Source organism: Nesoenas mayeri, assembly GCF_963082525.1.
Source record: "Nesoenas mayeri genome assembly, chromosome: 17".
Classification (NCBI taxonomy): domain Eukaryota; kingdom Metazoa; phylum Chordata; class Aves; order Columbiformes; family Columbidae; genus Nesoenas; species Nesoenas mayeri.
This window is the reverse complement of record NC_137565.1, coordinates 14,257,942-14,270,386: the sequence shown is the minus strand read 5'-3', so window position 1 is coordinate 14,270,386 and position 12,445 is coordinate 14,257,942.

Sequence of the window (12,445 nt, the reverse complement as noted above, 5' to 3'; positions counted from 1 at the left end):
GGGGCTGCGGGAGCAGCTGGATTATCTGCGCCTCCTCCTCTCCCTCCTGGGGATTGCACCCTTGGGTGTGAGGATGTGCCAGGATCTTCTCACCCAGCAGGTCCCTGGCTACCACATCGCTGGGTTAGCACTGAGTTTGGCATGAAGACAGACCAGAGCAGCCAGAGCGCTCTTCCCTCAGAGACACGGCAGGACAAGGGGTGGGTGAAGGACTGCCCCCAGCTCTCCCCCTGGGGCGTGGATGGGGGCTGGGCAGGGCAGGGTGAGTGGCGGGGGGAATGCACGGGAGGGTGTCTGTGAAGTGATGAGACAAGCAGTGCAGCCGGAGGTGGGAGAGGGGAGAAGCACGGCAGCTCTGCTGCAGCCAGACCAGTCACAGGGACCATCTGGCTGCACAGAACTGGTGAACTGGCGCTGTTTGCTTAGGACAGGTTGCTTGCGCCTCAGCACATGTCCCCATTTCTTAGCTGTGACTCATGTCCTGCTGGAAACCAGGGCAGGATCAGGTGTGACAGATTCCTCACATCCTGCTGCTGGGACAGGTACTGGGCAGACTCCTGCCTGCCCTGGGGATGCTGCACAACCCAGGAGGGGAAGGAGCTGTATGACAAAGTGGGTCCCACCTCTGGGCTGCCACACTGTCCAAGGAGGAGCAATGCTATCGTGGGCACTGAGGACTCTAGTTGTCATGCATATGGCTGGCACGTATGGTAAGCAGCATGGAGATAGCACGTACCGCTTCTCTATGAGCTAGAAGCAATTTGCCCCAAGTGTGGCTCTCCAGGCCTGGATCTCTGCTGTATCTCTCTATCTGCATACAAGGAACAGAACGGGCAGGTTTGTCCATCTGCATCCAGGATCTGGTCTGTCTGCTCACGCTGCCCATGGAGGTGCGGGCACCCTGGCCCAAGGCTGGACGTGCATGGCAGGTGGCTGCAGTGTGCTGCAGCGTGAGGTCACGCTGACCATTGGTGCATGTCACACATCTTGCTTTGTGAGGGGCCTGACTACACACCAGTGCCATGCTGCAAACAGCAGCAATTGCTGGTGAGTGCCCAGGGGGCTCAGCCTGCATGGGGCAGATGCTTGCACTCCTTGGCAGGAGCCTCCTGGAGAGGAAGGATCCTGTGCCACACATGCCTGCCCTGTGTCAGCCGGCACATGCTCTCTGTTTCCACCATGCCCACCACAATCCAGCTCATGTCCTGTTGCAGAGGCTGCAGCGCCAGGGCACTGGGCTTCTGCCCTGCCATGGCCTTGGCTAGCAGGAGTTAAACCCCAGATGAGTGAGTCCATTGCCTGGATTTCTTTCCCTGCTCACCTTTGGCCCTTATCCTGTGCAGAGTCCCCCTGGGATCCTGTGAAGCAAGCACAGCCTGTTCTGCTCTCTGCCCTGCCAAAGGAGCCAGCAAAAGGCCTAGCTTTTTAAAGACTGTGTAGACCCCCTTGTCAGGGTGTCCTGCAGCAGCACGTCCACCATGGGAGCCTAGATCTGCTCCTGCTGCAGTGCCTCTGACACTGCCTGCTCCTCCCTGGGGACCTCTTGGCCATGAATTCACCTTCCTGTCCCCAGGAAGGAGAGAGAAACACCATCAGTCCCCAGTGCTGCAGGAGCCCAGCAGCCCAGGGATGGACCACGGCACCGCACAGCACCCTGCAGCGCAGGATGTGGCTGTAGGCCGGACACCATGTCTGCTGGGAGCAGAGGGAGCTCGGAGGCAGGGGCTGGAGCAGAGATGGCATCTGCTCTGGACATGCCCCCAAAGCTGCAGCCTACTCCCTGGCAATGGCCTGGGGGACTGGAGTGCTGGAGAATAGCCAGGGCTTTGGGGTCAGCATCTCCAGTGCTGACAGGGCTGCCAGCCTGTGAGGAAGAGTGGGCACCTCCTTTCCCTGCTGTGAGTTGATCTTTCCAGATGGATCTGCCTATGGGAACATGTGCCCAGGTGGAGCATGTGGTCCCTGTCCTGGCCGCGGAGCTGCCACTGCTGGCTGCCTGCAGGGACTCTCTGTGGCCCTGTTCTCTGCAGCGCTGTCACCTGAGCTTGCTGTGGAGCTGCGACCCTGCACAGCCAGCGCCGCTGGGCTGCAAAGCTTCCCTCGCTAGCCTCCTCAGATCCCAAAGTGTCACTTGTCTGCCTTTCCTCCTTCCTCCAAGGGGTCGTAACCCTCCCAAAGTACAGGGGCACTGATCTCACCCACTGTGCTTTGCACCTAGAGTGGCTGTGAGAACCAGGGTCCACAGAGACCATAGCTCCTGCCCATCACAAAAGCCCCACTGGCAGCTGGAAAGAAAGACCTCGGTGCTTTCAGACCAGAGGGAGGCTCCGGCTCAGCCTCAGCTCTGGGCGCTTGCATGAGGCCTTGGCTGTGTGTAACAGGGACGGAGGCTGCTTTGGTATTTCCATGGGCAGGACATTCCTAAGAGGTGACCCATCCCCCCAGCACCCACCCCCACTCCCGCCTTTCCAATTTCTTTGTCACACTGAATGAAGACAGTTATTTTTTCCCTTTTTGGGTCACCTCTAGAGCCCATAAATCACAATGCTGAGATCTGCTGTGGCCAAGAAAGGAAGCGTTTGGAAAAAGGACAGGGGTTTAGGAAATATGTCACCCCTGGTAACTTACCCCTAAAACCCAGGCTCCAGGTGCCCCCAAACATGCTACTGCTTCCAGAGGCTTCCCAGAAGACCCCACAGCAGCCACCTGCACCACTGAGGACCTTGTTAGGGTTTTTGGCCATGAGAATGCTGAGGGGGAGTCAAGGGATCAGTTTTTCAGACTGTCCTAAAAACTGGCTTTGTTCACAAGCTGTATGTTGAGAACAGGTTGACTCTTCTTGCAGGGATGGATTTGGGGAAGATCCTCAGGGTCACTGGGATGAGATGAGAGACACAGAAGTGGCACTACTGTGCTGCAAGCACAGCCAAACAGTCCTGGGCAGAGATGGCCAAACTCCATGGGCTCTCCAGGTCCTCTCCAGTCTCATGCCAAGGCAAACAGACTGCTGATCCCAGAGCAGCTAAACTGCCTGTGTGGAAGAAGATGCAGCACCAAGACCAGTACTACCCCGGTGGTCCTGCACAAGCCACTCTGGCAGGCAGGCTGCAGGCAGCCCCAACCAGGGGCACAGCTTCTCCAGGACTGGGGAGCTGGGGACAAACCTGCTTCTGCGAACAGCCTGAGGGGCTGTGGGCAGGTGCGAAACTCAGCAAGGCCCCTTATGCCTTGTCGCTCAGTGGCTGCTCCCTCATGGGTACCAGGCAGCATGGAAAAAGCATCACAGGCATCAGGGCAACATTGCTCCAAGAAATCTGGAAGCTGTAACTTAATGGAAAACCTGTAAGAGACCACTCCTCGTATTTACTAATGAGCCAAATCGTGCTGACAAAAGGCTGTTGGGTGTGCTGCACCCAGTGCATCACATCCTGCCACTCAGTGCAAGGCTTGATTGGCTGTGTGTCACATGTCTGGGCTTCCCTCAGCCACACTCCAGGACTATCATGTCATAGAATCATTCCGATTGGAAGAGACCTTTGAGTCCAACCATTAACCCAACACTGTCACTAACCCATGTCCCTGAGAACCTCATCCACTTGTTTTTTAAACATCTCCAAGGATAGTGATTCCACCACTGCCCTGGGCAGCCTGTTCCAATGCCTGACAGCCCTTTCCAGGAAGAATTTTTTTCCTAATATCCAACCTCAACCTCCCCTGGCGCAACTTGAGGCCGTTTCCTCTGCTCCTGGCGCTTGTTCCTGGGGAGCAGAGCCCGACCCCCCTGGCTCCAAGCTCCTTTCAGGCAGTTCAGAGATCAGAAGGTCTCCCCTCAGCTCCTGTTCTCCAGCTGAACCCCCCAGGTCGCTCAGATGCTCCCATCACACTTGTGCTCCAGCCCCTCACCAGCTCTGTTCCCTTCTCTCAACTCACCCCAGCACCTCTAGGGCTTTCTGGGAGTGAGGGGCCCAAAACTGACCCCAGGATGCGAGATGCAGCCTCTCAGTGCCCAGGATAGGGGATGGTCACTGCCTTGGGCCTGCTGGACACACTATTCCTGATACCAGCCAGGATGCTGTTGGCCTTTTGGCCACCTGGGCACACGCTGGCTCATGTTCAGCCACTGTCAATCAACACTCCCAGGTCCTTTTCCTCCAGGCACTTTCCACCCACTCTTCCACAGCCTGCAGCATTCATGGGGTTGTTGTGACCCAAGTGCAGGACCTGGCACTTGGCCTTGTTGAAACTCAGACAACTGGCCTCAGCCCATCGATCCAGGGGGTCCAGACCCCTCTGTAGAGCCCTCCTACCCTCCAACAGATCAACACTCCCACCCAACTTAGTGTTGTCTGCAAACATACTGAGCATGCACTCGATCCCCTCGTACAGATTGTTGATAAAGAGATTAAATAGAACTGGCCTCAGTACTGAGCCCTGGGAACACCACTTGTGAGCCATCCTTACAAAGAGGATGAGCCTTGCTCTGCTGCTCTCTGGTGACAGGTCTGGTTGCTTCATAGCTTGTCTTAGTCAGGCTATTTTGTCTCATTTGCTATGTGAACTATTTCAAGACCAGGGTCTGAGTATGCATGTGCTCTTCTTCAGGGCTGCTCCTCTCCAGGACCATTCTTCCCTTCTCCTGCAGCTCAGTGCTGTGTCCTCTTGCACTACCCAGGACTTGTGGGCTCACCGTAAGGAGACATTTCTTGGCAATGCTGTACCTTCTCTATGCAAAACATCAAATGTTTTCCTAGTTGTAATATATCTCACTAGTTAGTGACTGTTCTTTTTCCTTTATTTTTACAGTTGTTCATAGACTTTTCTCTGATGCATGGCTGGCTTGACTACTAACATTCTTCTTCTGTTCCCCACCTTGCTTTGCACAAGCTCAGATCTGAAAGCTGTAGGTTGGAGACCATCTGTGCAAGAAGCGCTAGTCTTATGCCAGGGTTGGCTTTGTTTCTTCTTGTCTGGTCTAGACAGCTTATATAAGGAAGAATCGAACAGCTGCCTGGTCAGGAGTCCTCCCTGCCTAGCTGTGACTCTGCCAAGTATTGCACTGGACTCTTAATCCTTGTCGGTATGTCAAGTCTGCTGCAGGCAGATTGAGTTATGTTGCATTAAAATTCACTGCCCATACATAAAAAGATTGCTAGCACATAATTTGGCATTTCATATGTAGTCTCAAATTCACTTTGGAGACAGAAGATTAATTCATCCTCTGCAAAGCCAGTAGGAGCAGGCCCTCATGCTCCAGCAAACGCTCCCACCAGCATACAGTGTTGCTCTGCTGGTTCCCTAGGATGTCCCTATGTCCTTTCCTCTTTTGGAGGTCATTCTTTTAAGTCCCAGCTTCAGTCACTAAACTGAGATAATCTGCAGCTCCAGCATGCATGGACGTCACAAACCAGCACTGTGGTCCTTGTAACTCAAGTCACAGCTGACCACTGCATGCCAGTCCCACAGGAGATCCTGCGCTTCAGTAACTGCCAAGCTCCCTCTCCAGATACCCAGGCTGCAAACAACTCAGATACAGATGAGTACCTGAATTCTTCACTGTCACTGCACTGAGTGTGGCTGCACCCAGCTGCCCATACCCCGACAGCACCGCAGCCCCCTGCGCCAGTGCAGGGACAGGGGCTGCAGGGTGCATCATCCAGTGGCCCTCAGCCCGGCTGTGCTGCAGGGACTTGGACTCCACCCTGACTGGATGCCCTGGCCGTCCTGCTCTTGAGCTAAAATTTTCTGTGTCTCAGGGACTCTTCATGCTCTGTCCAGAAGAGTACTATTTCTCTGTCCTTTTCCACCATACCATGGGGACAGAAGAACAGCTGCCTCCTGTTCATGGTGCTCCACAGTCTCTTCAGCTTCCCATCTCTGCTGCCATCACCTTCCAAAATCCAGTACAGAGAGCCTTAGTGAGGGGAGAGACTGTTACCTGCAACAAAGACTACAATAGAACTCTTTCACAGAAGTTACTGCAGGTGACTTTGAAGTCACTTTAAAATTTATCTTCCATTCAAAGCAAAGGAACGAGAAGGGTTTCTCTGGCGCTGGGCAGAGGAGCGATGAACCTCGTTGCAGGAACGCCAGCCTCCCCAGCATCAGATGCCTCACAGCACCCTCCAAGGCCACTGGACTTGTCCTAGGCATATTTCCAGTTCTACTTGTAAAAGCCTCTGAGAACTTTAAGTTCACAGTTTTGAACGCTGCAGTTTGCTCTCTCTTGAGGAGTTTTGATATCTTGACATCCCCCCAGACACCTCTCGAACACCAGCTATGTTTCACAACAAAACACACTGTATAACCCTGTTAGAAATATGTGACTGACAGCTATCGTCTGCCACTACACAATTTCTTCCCTCTGCTCACTAGTACAATTGTACATGCAGAAACCTTACAATAACCTTTCACAAAAAATCTGACATTTCTCACAAGTTATGCCCACCTTTGGAGATCCCTTGTGCTGTGTCTGGTCCCTCAGAGAAGCTGCTCTGTCAGCCACCCAAAATGTGCCCCATTTCTGTCCCAGCTTCAGCAGCTGCGATGTAGAACACAAAAACCAGCTGTCACATTCTCCTGATCCACTCACAGTATTTACCTTTTGTTTTTACACACATACATGCTTTTGCCATCCTGCAAATCAGCGGGTTGTTACCAGCTTCTTTCTGTTCTCCCAGTATCAGTTAATATGTTTCCTGTCTTCAAGTACATATGGCAAAATGAACCTAGCAGAATGATGAAGAACATTGGCAGCCTTCACTGAGGTGACACAATGGATAAAAGTCTCCAGCTGATGTCTTATGCTACCAAAGCACATCACAATTCTTATGATGCTCATGCTATGGATGTTCCTACCTGCCCCATGTAAATACAGTGGGTACTTCCACCCCAGTCACTTAGGAGGCATCACAGAACAAATACTGCCCCATACTTTGGGTCCTGCTGGAAGCAAAACAAGTAGGCAGCTAGTCCCACCAACTACCACATGCAATTCAGAACACCATCACTCCAGGTCCCCATAACAACCATGCACCATGCTTAGCCTGGTGGCCCTGTGATACACATGACCTCGCAGTGGCAACAGGGACCTCCAGCTGATCAAAAACTTGTTAGCTACAGCTTAACAACAGGCTAGGGTGGTGGAATCTCAGCTGAATGTACTTCACCTTGCTAGGCAGAGGTTGCACCAACATGCTGCATACTGTTGATCCTATTCCTGAATCTTCTGGCTGCCAGTTCCTGCATCTTTCTCTTTGTTTGAGGAAAGTACTTGCTCAAAAGATTTCCAGCTCCTATCAGTTATTTACACTCATGTAAGCAAGCTGTTCTTCACTTGTCTGCATGCCTGGGACCTGGTGCCTGCTTGTTCCAACAACCGCAGCCTGACAGCCTGACCTCAGCTCTGCCAAAGGCTCAGGAGAGGGGAAAGCAGGGCCAGCCCCTCGTGCTTTGACGGGAGTTCTGCAAAGGTGGAGCCCTCTCTACCTGATGGATTTCCGGACCACGAAACCAGCACACAGCAGAGCCCTGGCTGTAAGCCAGGACACTTCTCCACAGCAGAAACTGTGCGGTGTGCCTGAAACTCTTCCAGCACTATAAACCTGTGACTTCTTTGCCAAACCAGAGAGCAGGCAAGCCCTTCCACAGGATATTCTGCTTTGGAGAGCCTCAAGAAGGAGCTTGCAGGGACAAGCCCCAGGTGTGGCACATAGTCCATGCTGCCTGTTCCCCATCAATGCGGGGCTCCTCGTGTTTCATGAGCTCTGCGCTCGCCTGGCCTCTCTTGTAAGGGCACCTCATCTCATTCCTGGCAAGTGTCCCTTTCCCTGCACAGCTGGTGTGAAGTGGGGTGCAGGTGGGACAAGGAGACTTGGCTTTTGTCCCCTAGTTTTCCCATACTCTTCTCACGTGCACTCTTCCCATCTTCCTTGTTCTCAGTGCAAAAGTCTGTCAGATGAAAAGCTATTTTTCAGGATTAACCAAAGATAAACTGTCTTTTCTCCCCCTTGCTATGACAGTGGTTGGATTAAGACCTTAGTCACATGTAAACAGATGGCAGAATGGAGGGAAGCCCTCATCGTGCTCAGAGTTCGAACTGTGTAATCAGCAAAGAATCAAACCTCTGCAAGCTGGGGAAGGAAGTACTGTCTTAGAGCAAAATATTTAGATTCTGCGGAATATTGGCCAATTACAATATTTTTCTTAAAATAAAACACTTATAAGAACACTGAAATAAATATTTGAGAACACAATATACCAAAGTCCTGAGTCATTTCTGATGCAAAAGTCTTCCCTCATTTTTCAGGCAGCTTCCCCATGTAGGGTTTGGAGTCTGGATGGCTTCTGGCAGCACTGAGGTGCACTGACAGCTCCGGTGGAACACGCCCTTGCTGCCTGGAAACGGGGCTCCTCCTGGCAGGGTCACCTCCCAGTTTGAACGAAAGGCCTGAGTTTGCCATGGAGTCTGTGGTGGGGTCTGTGAAGAGACATTCTGCCTTGAATCCAAAAAGGCACTGCCAGCAGCAGCTTGGGGAAGGGCCTGCGTGCAGCTCTCCTCAGCAGGTGGAAGGAAGGGACACTTTGGGACATTCCTCCTTCCTCCAGTCCTTTTGTTATGGAGGATTCTGCAGATGGATGTGGACACAAAAGCGATTCCTTAGGTCTCTTCTGAGATTCAGATGAACTGAGATGCTAATTCGAGCCACGCTTACTGCAGACATCATCAGGGAACTTGTTCAGTGGTGATGGGGGCCGCATCCCATTCCTCTGGCTGCAGAAGGGATACAGCCCATATAGCCACAGCACATTTACTGTCCCTGCTCCTGACTGCATCTGATCCTACCTGAAGAGCCCTGACCACATGGAATCACAGAGTGGTTTGGGTTGGAATAGACCTTAAAGATCATCTAGTTCCAACCCCTCTGCCATGGGCAGGGACATCTTCCACTAGACCAGGTTGCTCAAAGCCCCATCCAGCCTGGCTTTGAACACTTCGAGGGACGGGGCATCCACAGCTACTCTGGGCAACCTGTCCCTGTGTCTTACCGCCCTCATGGGGAAGAATTTATTCCTTATATCTAATCTAAATCTCCCCTCATTCAGTTTAAAGCCATTACCCCTTGTCATATCACTATGTGGACATTTTAAAAGTCCCCCTCCGGCCTTTTTGTAGGTCCCCTTCAGGCACTGGAAGGCTGACGTAAGGTCTCCCTGGAGCCTTGTCGTCTCCAGGTTGAACACCCCAACTCTCTCTCAGCCTGTCCTCAGAGGAGAGCTTTTCCTCCATCTGATCATCTTCGTGGCCTCCTCTCTACTTGCTCCAACAGGTCCATGTTCCTCTTATATTGAGGATCACAATGCTTGGAGGCAGCACTGTAGGTGCGGTCCCACCAGAGCAGAGGGGCAGAATCGCCTTCCTTGACCTGCTGGTCACGCTGCTTTTGATGCAGCCCAGGATGCAGTTGGCTTTCTGGGCTGCAAGCACACATTGCTGGGTCATGTCAAGCTTTGCTTTCGCCTCTGTTTTGCCCCCATTTCCCCCTGCCATATGAACAACCCACCCCAGTTCTTTCCCCCTCCATCTCTGCTGCAGGCTCAAGTTTTGCCAATTTTGCACCCTTGTTCAGTAATGCTTGGTGAGTGATCCCAGTCAGGCAGCACTGCCCTTAGGCACCCACCATCCAGGGCAGGTGTGACGCTACTTCTCAGCCCTTTGGATGCTTCTTGCTGTTTCCTTAGCCCTGGATGAGGGCTGGTTCCCCTTTAGCCTCTCCACTCTCTGCAGTGCCTGGCAGTCACCCCTTCATTTAACTTCAGGCCAGGGCCAGCCATCTGACTCCAACTTTGCACTACTGTCATTAATGCTGCAGTTTTCCTATGTTTCAACTGCCACCACAGCTGCTGCAGCATCCAAGCTGACTTCCAGGGCAGGCTGGAGAGAGTGTCTTTTCACTGGCTTTCACACACCCACTGTCCCACATGCCTGTAGGAAACATGCCACTACCACACTCCTTGGGAGTTTACAGATACATTGCTCTTCCTTATCACATCAGGTTAGGTGCGGAGGGGAGAGAGAAACAGGTTAGGAGAGGCACACAGGCCAAGCCACCTTTACAGAGCAAAGGTCTTCATCTTTTTAAAATATTTCGGCTTATGTGAGAGAAGAACATGTACTATCCAGATCATTAACACAGGTTAAAGCCTGACCCCATAAAGAAGGGGAGCTCAGGATGTATTGAACAAGCGTGGTGACATCTCCACACATCCTCCAAACTAGACACTGATGGAATTACAGAATTGCTGAGGACTGGTCAAACCATCACATGAGATGATCCAACTGTGCTGATAAAACCTTTCCTGAGTTGCTTTCTCTTAATTAAAATAACCATGTTTGGATGAAAGAACAGAGCAACAACGGATAAGTTCACAGTGAAGTTTCTGAAAAAAATGTCATTGTCCCACAGCTTAATTTTTTTTGTTTGCCTCCTGAAGCCTCCAGGCTTCCTGAGAGTCCCTGCGCAGGCTCAGGACAGTCTCTGGAGCTGTGTACTGACACAGAGCTGACTGACAGCTTTTCACTATGGTCTGCTGCCACAGTACGTTTGTTTCTCACACCACCTCTTGACTTCATATTTGCAATTCTCAGACTAACCAGCTTCCGGCAAACTGTCACATGCCAGAAAAGATGCTCCATGTCTGTAAAGCTCCCCTCATTCTCTCCCACCAAGGCAGCGAAGCCTGTCTTTGATGTGAACTTCACACGAGCAGAAGGGCAGTCCAGGGTTCTGGTGTACCTTGTGCCTGTCTACATCTAAACTTAGGGGAGATGAATGCCTTTGGAGAACGTGTTTAACACATGGTAGCATTCACAGCACACAAAGAGCAGTTATTTATTATTGGTCATCACTGAGAGATGTTTTGATGGGAAGAACCTGTAGAGCCTTGCTCCCTCTCTAGCACTCTTCAAGTGTGTTCTGTACCAGATGTGGTCATACGGCTGTTCATCTCTTCATTCATACCATAGCTCAAACTACTCGGTTGCTGCTTCTAAGAGGCACCCACACATGACGTTTCCCTAAGCTCTTCACTGGAAGATCATGTTTTTGTTTGCTTGCAAATTTGCCAACTGAAATTACTTGAGCTGCCCATGCTAGGCACATTCACCAGGCTGGCTTGAAAAGACCCTCTGAACTGAACAAGACCCCACAGGTAACATAGTTCACACATTTAAAATAATAAGACAGAGAAAACTATTTGCTCACAGAAAAAAAAAAAAATCTGCTAGTTAGTCACCTTGTCAAGAAGTCTGCACACCTTCTCGTGTTGGCAGAGGTGACCAAATCCATCATGCAATCACAGCTTTAAAAGAAGGAAGCCTTGAGGCTTGGGTCCTTTTCAGCATCCCTGTGGAAAACCATCCAACCTAGACCACACTGTAAATATCTGATAAATGCCATTTCATGCCATTTGTAACTTTTCCAAGTTTGTCAGCTAAATTCTTTTAAGATGACACCATCGCTCCTCTTCTACTGGCTTCTTGTGGGCTCTTCTGCACGTCATCCTCATAACGACACAGAGTATTCTCTGTCTTAGGCCCAAGGTGGTGAAGCAATGCCACACTGACATTTTACATTTTTTTCATGTCTGTCAATTCCATGCTTTGCTTAAGTCATGAGCCAAAGCTGGACTCAGGACAGGGGGAGCCTGACTGGTAGTGGAGGATCCAAACCATCCACCACTCTGCTGACAAATTCCTGATTCTCACGTCAAGATGTCTCCCTGCTCTCATCTCTTCTTACCCTTTCCACTCTCCTGCAAACTCATTTACTAAGTAATTTCTGACAGCCAGTGTCTCATTGTGAATGGTACTAGCCAAAATAATGAATTTAAATCCATGGTGTGACATTCCCTGCAGACAAAGAAGCAAGAGGCTGACACTTGGCACTACAGAAAAGGTCTCTGAACCTTCATGCCAGTGCCTGCTGTACACATTTAGGTACTTGCATCTGAACATCTTGGTCTGAATGTCTTTTTAGGATTGCCTCACTGACTGCTCATTAAACGACTGTTCCAGAGAAAGGCAGGATTTACGTCTCCCAACAGAGGAGAAAAAAATACTTTCATGAAGAGAGATCCCACTTCATGACTTCTTTGAGTTTGGTCAGCAAATTGCTCTGCTACTTGACATGAATGATGGAGACGCTGGACAGACGTGACTATGAACACAAGAAACAGGTCTTAGCTCAGGTCACACAAGACAGAACTCCTTACTAGGAAAAACTATGTGGAAAACACTTCATTCTTCTAAATTCTTGACTTCATGGCTTGTATTCTTGTACTGTATTGAGTCAACCCAAGATTCAACTCATGCCCAAGAAAAGGCATAATGTTTTGATGAATAATGCAGCTCGTGCGTTAGAAAGGCACGCTCCATTCAAAGAAAAAC